This window comes from Pelophylax lessonae, assembly GCF_965119305.1.
Source record: "Pelophylax lessonae genome assembly, chromosome: 12".
In the NCBI taxonomy this organism is placed as follows: Eukaryota; Metazoa; Chordata; class Amphibia; order Anura; family Ranidae; genus Pelophylax; species Pelophylax lessonae.
In genome coordinates this window covers 119,039,279-119,051,330 of record NC_138779.1, presented here as the reverse complement: position 1 = coordinate 119,051,330, position 12,052 = coordinate 119,039,279, and the positions used below count along the sequence as shown (strand labels likewise).

At 46.8% G+C, this 12,052-nt stretch overlaps 1 protein-coding gene across 1 annotated transcript in view; it reads right to left on the bottom strand.

Annotated features, from left to right (window-relative positions):
• Window positions 1–10,324, bottom strand: part of LOC309567792 (germ cell-specific gene 1-like protein) — a 129,748-nt gene extending 119,424 nt beyond the window's left edge. The window contains exon 1 of the mRNA XM_082273241.1: window positions 10,135–10,324. The gene's annotated coding sequence lies outside the window, so the exon portion shown is untranslated. The remainder of the gene's footprint in view (window positions 1–10,134) is intronic.
• Window positions 10,325–12,052: the final 1,728 nt, after the last annotated feature.

The following is a 12,052-nucleotide window of genomic DNA, read 5'->3' as shown; positions in this document are numbered from 1 at the left end:
CTGGGGCAAGATCGCGACAATAAAGTCGGGATCTGACCACAACCCTGGACTGCCACCTGGCTCAGTCTCTCAGTGAGCAGCTGAGAGCCTGAGCCAGTCACTCCAGCCCCCTCCACAGTCCAGCGCTCCATTGAGAGCAGGGGGGTGGGGGCAGAGCAGAGAGCCTGTGGCTGAGAGTCACCAGCTCTCTGCTCACAGAGCTTTGAGAACAGAGCGATCAGCAGTCTTTGATTGCTTGATTTTTAGTCTTAAGCCCCGTACACATGTACCGATCGTCGGCATACAAATGTTCGTCTTTTCTCCCCGGGATGTCGGTGTCTGTTGAAAAGTGCAAAGACAGCACAAGGACAGCACAAGAATTTTGTCTGCAGACTTCAGCTGACTGCAGAAGTGATGTCATGTAATGGTTAACTTTCCCTGTGTTTTTAATTTTCTGAGCATGCCCAGTCTTGCAAATCTGCGGTCTGTGGGCCGAATTCTGTACTGACAGGCGAACAATCGTCCGTTCTGGTGTCCGCAGACAAAAATTTTCATGTTTGCACGAAAGACTTTTGTCCGCGGATTGTGCGCAGACATCTGTCGGAGGCACCATACTAACACGCGTACAATCGGCAGATCTTTCGTCCGCCGACGTTTGTATGCCGACGATCGGTACGTGTGTACGGGCCTTTAGAGCAGGTGGGGGACAGATGCAGCATCAGACCAATGCTGCATCCACCTAGAAAAGTATAATTTTTGAAAGAAAAAGAAAAGCAGAGCTTCTCTTTTAATAATGTACTTAAGACTTTGGCAGACAGCAATGGTTGCCACTGCAAGTTGCCTAGCAGAGCCCGCCAAGCTAAAGGAAGCTTTTAACAGCGTCTCCAGTCTTTTGCTAGCTGGGTCTTTGAAGACTTGGACATTATCAATCAGACAAGTCAGATTCATATTGAGACAAGACACTGATGTGTCCACTGTGGGCATGCTCCACTTTTTAAAAAAATTTCCTCCATAAAGTTGAGAAAACCTTTTTGTCAGCACAAACACCCTATCTGGATTATCTTATTTAGCATACAACATTTCTTCCAAGAAAGGATGCATGGGAAAAGCTTGTGAACTCTGAGGCGGGCATAAGACAACAAAGAGGAATACTTACCTGACGAGGAATCACCAGGAGGTAACCTGAAATCAGATCGAAATATCTCAAAAGTATTGCACTAACACCCTTTGAGCCTGAGAGACAGACAGCCCCTGAACCACTTCAGGCTCAGAATCCTCGGAAGTGTATACCACCATCTGACCCTCTTCAAGTTCTACCTATCATCAATATCCACCCACTCTTCCTCCACTTCTTACTGCCTTGTGCCATGGAGTATGAGCATGCCAGCAATTTTTCCTTCCTGGCCAGCAAAAGCCACTGCCAAGGAACCTTTAGTGACATAAGCTGAGGTTGATGCCCCCCGCAGTGGCCACAATACCAGACCGACATAGTGGCTCAGACACACCTGTTACACCAGGTCTCTTGGGAAACACAAACTCACTGACTATTGCCAGAATCCTCATAACCTCGCGGGGACACCCCTACACCCTTCACAGTTGTGCTTCCCTCCTTCCTCCGCTTTCTAGAAGACATCCTAAGCTTGCTGAGGTATAATAGGGTCTGTGCTAGCCCGACAACCCCTACTCAACAGCAGTGCACAATAAACCTCCCTGGAGGACCACTCGGCTTCCAGAGCCCATCTCTAGTTGTGAATTCACCTGCCCCAGAGGAAAGGAGAAGCTTGCTCTATGCCCCTTACAGAAGGTACCTTGTTAACAGCTGCAGCTGCCTGGTAGCTAAGAAATGCCTGGGAGGACGCTGACTTGAAAACCTTTAGCAAGACGGCAACCGACTCTGCCCCCCCCCCCCCCCCCCGTGATGTGCTCCCACCCACGCGTTACATGCACACGTCAACTGCGGCTGTAGAATCTACAATTTACCTGCTGGCCTACAGCTTCCTTGGTTGGTGGCTTTCCACCAAGGGACACCTGCAGCTCTTTTACAGAGAGATCACAAATAAAAGGTAGCACCCAGCTACTGACATTATCCCAGTTCATGCACTCTCAGCTACAGGACCAGCACAGGGAATAGACAGACAGACATGACCACCACTGCTCCTAGTGGCAAAAACTGGGAATACACTCTAGGCATCCCCAAATATGATCTCCCCTTAATGGGGCCCAGCCATTGCAGAGACACTCACCATCTCTCACCATAGGATCCTGGGAACAGGCCAAAAGATCCAACCTTTACCCGTCATGGTTGGCTTTGTCACTCTGGACCCTCAGGGACTTGATCCCCCTCACCTGTGGGGTTCATTGCCCTGGACCTGTACAGCACCCCACTAGAAACACCTTGGTCAGTAAAAAAACTGCACAGGGTTCCATATCTGCAGGGTCCAGCACCAACTGGCCATTACAGGCAATCCCTACTTAAACAGTATACAAAATGTGAAAATCAGTGCAACTCAAATATAAATAGAAATAAAATTACAAATACAAATGTGAAATAAGGCTGCAATCACTACGTAATGCTTTCACTGCATACAATGTCAAAACTCCAAACTACAACAGTGCTGCACCAAAGGGAAATAAATTAAAATGTCTAAACATACCGGTGAATTTAAACCTCAGCAAAGGATTATATACAATATGTGATTATATAAGTAATGAATAAATGAATAATAAACTGTGTTCAAATATCTACCCATAAAAAAATCACAGTCCATAATGTGCAAATCAGCAAAAAATGTGCATAAAAGTTCAATGACAAGGTGCTGGAGAAAATTCCAAGTAAAGTGCTTGTGCTTTCCTCCACCGAAAAAAAAAAGATGGCCGCTCACCTCCCACTCAGACCCCTGTGTTACACCACAATCCCTGCTTAAGCATCCATTTCCATCGAAGTGGGACCTGGGTACCATCTGTCTTACCATCCTAGCTGTAGGAATGGATTCAGACAACCAATACGGGAAATAGCATTTATATAGCTTGCTCAGCACTTTACAAAATAAAAGGAGACAGTACAGTTACAATGCAATTCAAGACACAAGGGTCAGGGGGACCCTGCTCAGAGCTTACAAAAAATATTAAAAACCGATTGATATTCCTTGCTAGGTTCAATATGATGACTCTAATTATTTCGTGAATGCCAAGCAAACTTGTCTGATTTTTATAAATTCGTGGACCCCAACAGGTGCTCACAACAGAATTTAGATATGCAGTTTGATTAAACAATGACACCTGCCACGTTCTGTAGAGAAGCAGCAAGAACCCAATGGAAACTCAATTAGAATTCTAGATAAATGCTATGCAAACAGCTTTTTACAAGTATTTGGTAAGCAGGTAATGAGCACTTTAAATGTAGTTTAAACGGTGTCTGCACTGGGGGGACAATCTAGCTAAACCACAAGGAAAGGTTTTAACAAATGCTCTAGGCCAGCTTTTCCCAACCAGGGTTCCTTGAAACCCTAGGGCTCCCTTAGAGCAGTTAGGGCAAACCTTGGCACCCCAGATGTTTTGGAACTACATTTCCATGCATTCTGCAGTGTAGTTGACCATCATGGGAAATGTAGTTCCAAAACATCTGGGGTGCCAAGGTTCGCCATCACTGCCTTAGAGGCTTCTAGGGATTTGCTGAGCAATGACCAATTTAAATTACACCAATTATCTTTTTAGCCTGTCTTAGGGGGGTTCTCTTCCTACTGACCCCCAACGTAAGGATCCTTCTTCCCAATGACCACCACTCTAACATGACCCCTCTCCACCAACCACCAATCTAAGGGGACCCTTCTCCACTAACCGCCAATCTAACATAGCCCTTCACTGACCACTTATGTAAAGAATATTCTTTCTACTGACCACCACTGTAATAGGCCTCTTCTCCACCAACCACCAGTCTAAGGGCACCCTTCTCCACTAACCAACATTGTAACAGAGCCCTTCATCAACCAACAATGTGGGAACACTACACTGAAAATCAGTGTAAATGGAGACTTTACTGACCACCAGTGTAAGGGGGCACTTTTCCAGTGATCACCGATATGGGGTAACACTACAATTTTTATGATTCGTGTTTCTTTTCTGGCCATTTTTATTATTTTTTTTATTATACATTTCATTTAACTTAATTAAGAATTCTAGGGGTTTTTGTTTGTTTTTTTTACTGCTAGATTTTGTCTAGGGGTGAGGGCAGTAGAGATATACTTACCTAATCCTTTGATCCTCCAAACACAAGACCGGTCCCTGCCGACCCCCCCATGTTTACGGTCTAGTGCATGGTCTGTTCCTGACGTCATCACACTTATAGACCAGCTCTGGACCTGAGGACAGCAGGAACAGTCCACCGCAGAGCATGGGGGAGCACTGTTGATCTGGTAAGTATATCCTTTATGGACAAAACGAGCAGTTAGCCCATACAGTGCGGGTAAAAGTTCTGCATTCATTTTATTTCATTAGTATTGCTGAAAATAATTTTGTTGTATAGAGCATCCCTGGGTGTCAAACACCCCAAATATGCCACATTCATTATTCTTTTATGTATGCTTATATCCTCAACTCGCTGTTCACACTAATGTCCAGTGGCCTCTAAATATAATAATTGAAAGCCAGGTTCCCCTGAGACCTGATAGTTCATTTTAAAGAGCTCTTTTGGCCACACTTCTCTTCTGAGTCAAAGCAATGCACTTATTTTTGCACTCCTGTGACCCAGATTCAGCTGACAGTGAGCTAAAATCTGCTGTCAGCTGATGTCACAGAGACTTTAAGGTTGGGTTCCACCCAGATGCCTTACCGGCAGCTGGATCAGTCTCTCAGTGTGCCGCTGAGACACTGAGCCAGCCGTTCCTCCTGTCCCCTCCACAGCCCAGCGCTCCAGTGAGCAGAGAGTGGTGACTGACCATTCTTCCAGAAGCGCATTTGTGAGGTCAGGCACTGATGTTGGACGAGAAGCCTGGCTCGCAGTCTCTAATTCATTCCAAAAGTGTTCTATTTGAAGTTGAAGTCAAGTTCCTCCACCCCAGACTTGCTCATCCATGTCTTTATGGACCTTGCTTTGTGCACTGGTCCAAATCATTTGGTGGAGGGGAGATTATGATGTGGGTTTGTTTTTCAGGGGTTGGGCTTGACCCCTTTAGTTCCAGTGAAGAGAAGTCTTAAGGTGTCAGCATACCAAGACATTTTTGACAATTTCATGCTCTCAACTTTGTGGGAACAGTTTGCGAATGGCCCCTTCCTGTTCCAACCTGACTGTGCAGGGCACTTCAAAGATTCTTATGAACATTATTTGGAGTACTGAATTAATCACTGTATAGACCAGTGATCGCTAACCTTTCAGACCTCGCGGACCACTAAACTCACAATTTTGAATCCTGTGGACCATTTACATGGCTTATACACACAATGATCTGGTCCTCTGCCCCCCTCCCCCTGGATTACACTACTGCCTTATACACACAGTGATTAGGCTCTCTGCCCCCTCCCCAGATCACACTGCTGCCTTATACACACAATGCTCCAACTCTCTGCCCCCTTCCCCTTGGATCACACTGCTTCCTTATACACACAATGCTCTGGCCCTCTGCCCCCCTCCCAATGGATCACACTGCTTCCTTATACACACAATGCTCTGGCCCTCTGCCCCCTCTCCCCCTGGATCACACTGCTTCCTTATACACACAATGCTCTGGCCCTCTCCCCCTGGATTACACTGCTGCCTTATACACACAATGTTCCAACTCTCTGCCCCCTTCCCCTTGGATCACACTGCCTTATACACACAATGCTCTGGCCCTCTGCCCCTCTCCCCCTGGATGACCCTGCTGCCTTATACACACAATGCTCTGGCCCTCTGCCCCCCCTCCCCCTGGATTACACTGCTGCCTTATACACACAATGCTCCAACTCTCTGCCCCCTCCCCGGATCACACTGCTGCCTTATACACACAATGCTCCAACTCTCTGCCCCCTTCCCCTTGGATCACACTGCCTTATACACACAATGCTCTGGCCCTCTGTCCCTCTCCCCCTGGATGACCCTGCTGCCTTATACACACAATGCTCTGGCCCTCTGCCCCTCTCCCCCTGGATGACCCTGCTGCCTTATACACACAATGCTCTGGCCCTCTGCCCCTCTCCCCCTGGATGACCCTGCTGCCTTATACCCACAATGCTCCAACTCTCTGCCCCTCTCCCCCTGGATGACCCTGCTGCCTTATACACACAATGCTCTGGCCCTCTGCCCCTCTCCCCCTGGATGACCCTGCTGCCTTATACACACAACGCTCTGGCCCTCTGCCCCTCTCCCCCTGGATGACCCTGCTGCCTTATACACACAATTCTCTGGCCCTGTGCCCCTCTCCCCCTGGATGACCCTGCCGCCTCATACACACAATGCTCTGGCCCTCTGCCCCTTTCCCCCTGGATGACCCTGCTGCCTTATACACACAATGCTCTGTCCCTCTGCCCCTCTCCCCATGGATGACCCTGCTGCCTTATACACACAATGCTCTGGCCCTCTGCCCCTCTCCCCCTGGATCACCCTGCTGCCCTACACAGACTTATTATTAGATCTTACCTCCTTATTCAGCCATGTGCTTGAGCTCTGTGTTCCCTCCCACAATCTATGATCAGCGCTGCCATTGGACGACCCCTCCTTCTTCTCCTCCCGCTCTCTGCGCCTCCCTCTGAGTTCAAAGGCGCCAGAACTAAATAGGAGGCATCAGGTATCAATGCGTGCTGACATTATTGGTTGTAAGCACACATTGAGAACAACACTGGAAACAATATTGGGTGGTATACATTCACCACAATGCTGATTTGCAGCAGAACCCCTGGGGACCACAAACATTTTCTTGTGGACCACTGGTTGGTTATTCACAAGCAGTGTGCTCCCACCATATACATGTTGCCCTCATCTCTACACCCTCTGAAGTAGGAAGCTAGGTAATGTGGGATACATTTGGCTATTCTCATTTGGCTAAATACCAGCGAGAAAGAACTCTGCAAGAATTGTCTAGTGTTTGCACATTTCAAGAGCTTTGTCAGATTCTCGCCTAGTCCTCAGGAGGGAGAGATCAGCAAACACTTTTTTTAAGCTGAACTCCAGACTTCCCTTATGTTAATCTAGCACAGTTGCACAGGCTTCTCTCTTCTACTGAAAATGCATACTTGGATTTCACTGCACACTGAGAGAAGCTCACAGTGTGCACTGAAACCAGGGTAAGCATTTTCTGTACAGAAACAAATCAGGGCAACACATTCAGTTTTCAGTTAATAATGTGGTTGCCTTTTTTTTCTTTTTAGAACCTCTGTAAGTTAGACACTGGGGTTGTCTGCTAAATCAGGGCTCTCTAAACTGCGGCCCGTGGGCCAGATGTGTCCTTTTGCTTCCCTTTATCTTGCCCTTGGGGAAAGGTTTCTTTTACTCATACAAGCCAAGCGATATTCCTCCCACTGACATCAATAATGGGGCGATATTCCTCCCACTGACACCAATAATGGGGCGATACTCCTCCCACTGACATCAATAATGGGGCGATATTCCTCCCACTGACATCAATAATGGGGCGATATTCCTCCCACTGACATCAATAATGGGGCGATATTCCTCCCACTGACTCCAATGATGGGGTACTATTCCTCCCACTGATACCTTCAATGAGGTACAATTCCTCCTACCGACACCAATGATGGGGTACTATTCCTCCCACTGATACCTTCAATTGGTTACTATTCCTCCTACTGACACCATAAATGGGGTACTATTCCCCCCACTGATACCAATGATGGGGTACTATTCCTCCCACTGATACCAATAATGGGGCGATATTCCTCCCACTGACATCAATAATGGGGCGATATTCCTCCTACTGACATCAATAATGGCGCGATATTCCTCCCACTGACATCAATAGTGGGGCGATATTCCTCCCACTGATACCTTCAATGGGGTGCTATTCTTCCCACTGACACCAATAATGGGGTACTATTCCTCCCACTGATACCTTCAATGGGTTACTATTCCTCTACTGACATCATAAATGGGGTACTATTCTTTCAAACTAACACCAATGATAGAGTACTATTCTGCCCACTGACACCAATAATGGGGTACTATTCCTCCCACTGATACCTTCAATTGGGTACTATTCATCCTACTGACATCAATACTGGGGTACTATTCCTCGCACTGACACCAATAATGGGGTATTAATCCTCCCACTGACACCAATAATGGGGTACTATTCCTCCCACTGACACCAATAATCGGGTACTATTCCTCCCACTGACACAGATAATGGGGTACTATTCCTCCCACTGACACCAATAATTGGGTACTATTCCTCCCACTGACACAGATAATGGGGTACTATTCCTCCCACTGACACCAATAATGGGGTACTATTCCTCCCACTGACAGAGATAATGGGGTACTAATCCTCCCACTGACACCAATAATGGGGTACTATTCCTCCAACTGACACCAATAATTGGGTAATATTCCTCCCACTGACACCAGAGATGGTGACCTAATTCTCCCACTGATACCAATGATGTCATTTTTCTTTACTCCCACTGACCCCCAAGCTTATGGCATTGTTTACTCCCACTGACAACGGGGCATCTTCTACTCCCCCCGACCACAGTCTGGCCCCCCTAAAGTGTAAAGGGCAGTATACTGGCCCTTTGACCATATGGTCCATGGAGGACCCTAAGACCATAGAGCTTTCGATCTGGTTATATACCCACATGCTATTTTAATGGGGACTTTATTTGGCTATATTTCATAGCATTATTGTGTTGTTTTCAAATGTCAAAATAAACTTGTCAATTTTATTATACAATTGTGTACTCTTCTCTCACTGGCCTATACAATCCTATCCTTTTTTGGGGGTCTCCCCTATATTTCAAAAGTTTGGAGACCCCTATGCTAAAGGCACAATATCAAAGTCAATGTTCACTTTGGAAAGCGTAGGTTCACTTTCCATCAGAAACTGCAACCAGAAAGAGCCTGATGCATTTCCTAGCTAGAGGACATCCAGCATCATTCAGTGCTTTCCTCCCCAGCCTGACTGTTACTAGCATGTCTCTTCCATTCCCTAGATCAGAGTTTCTGAACCAGGGTTCCTCCTGAGGTTATTAGGGGTTCCTTGAGCGGTGGGCAATTTCTGCCTCTCAGATAAGTTCCCAATGGACACCATTGTTCCTTTTAGCTATCTGTAAGGGGGGTAATTCTTCCCAATGATGACAAGAGTAAGGAGCATTCTTTCCACTGACTGTCACACTAATGTGTCATGAGTTGTAGATTTTTCCCTGGGACCAGAAATTAATTTCAGGGGTTCCTCTATATTGAAAAGGTTAGGAAAGGCTGCAATAGATTTTCGTTCTTTCAGTCTTGAAGGCTCAGCATCACATGCATTACCTAGGACAGTCTGCTATTTTCAGGAAGCTATGTACAGTCCCTCCCACCAGCCATGATCTACCTGCATTGCATAGAGAAGCGCAGAGATCCAGTAAAGTCTAAAATAAGGTATGTCATAAAAACAGAGCGGCTAAATTCCATTAGCATTTTTATGAAGAGGGGGAGGGATGAAATATGGAAGGCAAAGTATATACATTGGTAATAGAGCGCGGCGGTAGGAGTGTGCATAGTAACCCGTCACATTTCACCTTTAAACAGTTCTAGCCGTCACAAGAAAAGGAAGCCATGACTAATTGGACCTTACAGGTCACCCTGCGCTGTTCTTTGTCTCATTAAGCAATCCCGTTGCGCTCATCACATCGCCAGTTCTACTTCCAGGAGATCAGCAGCCTTTTATTACCTCCAGCCTCCTGGAGAAGGGAATAGGGAATGTTGAGTGCTGGATGGAACTTTCAGGAGGATGACTCACACTGATATGTGATGGAGCAGAAAGGATGAATCCAACAAAGCAACAGGCTAGGTGGAAGGAGAACCTCATCAGCCAGATGACTTCTCCTGAACTGACTGGCCAAGGCCCTTCCTCCCATGATCCACCTAGGGGCAGTATAACTTTCCTGTCTATGATAAAGCACAATAAAGAAACCCTCATTATCACGTGCCAACATACCTGCCAGACTTCCAGCAAAAGGCATACTTACCCAGCATCACCTGGTGCCACTGCATGCCTTGGCTGGAGGAGTTTAGGGTGACATCCAAGGTACCTGTGCCTCCAGTGGAGTCCATTTTAGGAATTTAAGATTGCCCATAATGTGAGGGAAAGAGAGAATCCTTCAATTTATTATCCAGTTAGCACTCAGCTGGTGGTGCACTGCAGAACAGTATGATGAATGCGTGGCTACATAAGATGAAGCTGAGCTTTTATTGGCATAGGATGCCACCTTGTGGTCACTTCTAGGAAGGCAGGCTGAGAATTTTCTTAATGACCAAAGGGAGTAGAAGAAAAAATGTGTCGATCCTGGAAAATGTGTGTTTATGTTTATAGCCATCAAATCAGATTCTAGGATAGGAAGAAACTTAATATGCTCGTAAAGCCAATGCTTTTATTTATTAAGCTGTGTTCCTCTCTACATGTATGTGATGGCATATGCGTGGTTTTGTGTGATTTTGTGTGTCGTGTCTCGGGCAGCCTGTTTTTTAAAATGGCACAAGAGAAGTGCGTGACCCTTTTTTAAAATCACGCAGGACCAAAACGCCTGGTACTTTGTTATACGAAAGCACGCACATTAGAAAGGTACGTTAGGGTGCCATTAACTACTCACTTCCTAAGACCTAATCAGTGCCCACCAGTGCCACCTATCATTGCCCATCAGTGCCGTCTCATCAGTGCCCATCAGTGGCACCTATTAGTGCCACCTATCAGTGGCACCTAATTAGTGCTGCCTTATCAGTGCCCACCAGTGCCACCTATCATTGCCCATCAGTGCCGTCTCATCAGTGCCCATCAGTGGCACCTATTAGTGCCACCTAGCAGTGGTACCTAATCAGTGCTGCCTTATCAGTGCCCACCAGTGCCACCTATCATTGCCCATCAATGCCGTCTCATCGGTTCCCATCAGTGGCACCTATTAGTGCCACCTAGCAGTGGCACCTAATCAGTGCTGCCTTATCAGTGCCCACCAGTGCCACCTATCATTGCCCATCAGTCCTGCCTCATCAGTGCCTTCTATCAGTGCCCATCAGTGACAACAATCAGTGCCACCTATGAGTGTCCATCAGTGCTGCCTCATCAGTGCTGCCTCATCAGTGCCCATCAGAGCCACCTCATCAGTGCCCATCAGTGCAAGGTATCAGTACTCATCATTACCACTTCAGTGCCCATCAGTGCAGCCCCATCAGTGCCACCTATCAGTGCCCATCAGTGACACCTATCAGTTCCACCTATGAGTGCCCATCAGTGCCGCCTAGGGTTGCCACCTCATCCTTTTAAACCAGGACACATATTAACCACTTGCCGACCACCAGCAGTACATATACTGCAGCAGGTCGGCTCTTTCCCATGAAAGAGGTAAATGACGTAACTGTACGGGGCCGCTAGTGGGGGCATGCATGCACCCATTCACCACAGGGGAGCCAATCAGCGGGTCCAGCAGCTGTAATTGCCGCCAGGCACCTACGATTGCTTCCCGTGGAGACAAAGCAGCGGTCTGCCATTGTAAACACAGCAGACCGCTGTTCCATCAGTAATGAACAGGGATCCTGTGTCCCTCCTATTTAGGAACACAGGTCTCTGTGTTCATTCAGTAAATACAACCCCCACACAGTTAGAATGCCTCCCCTAGGGACAAATTTATCCCTTTGATCGCCCCTGGTGTTAACGCCTTCCCTGTCAGTGTCATTATTACAGTAACAGTGCATATTTTTAGCACTGATTACTGTAGTAGTGTCACTGATCCTCCCAAAAGTGTCAAAAATGTCAGTTAGGGGTCCGATCTGTCCCCTGCAATGTCGCAGTCCCGCTAAAAATCGCTGATCGCCACCATTACTAGTAAAAAAAAATAGATAAATTAATAAAAAGTATATAAATATTTCACCTAGTTTGTAGACTTATGTGCAAAC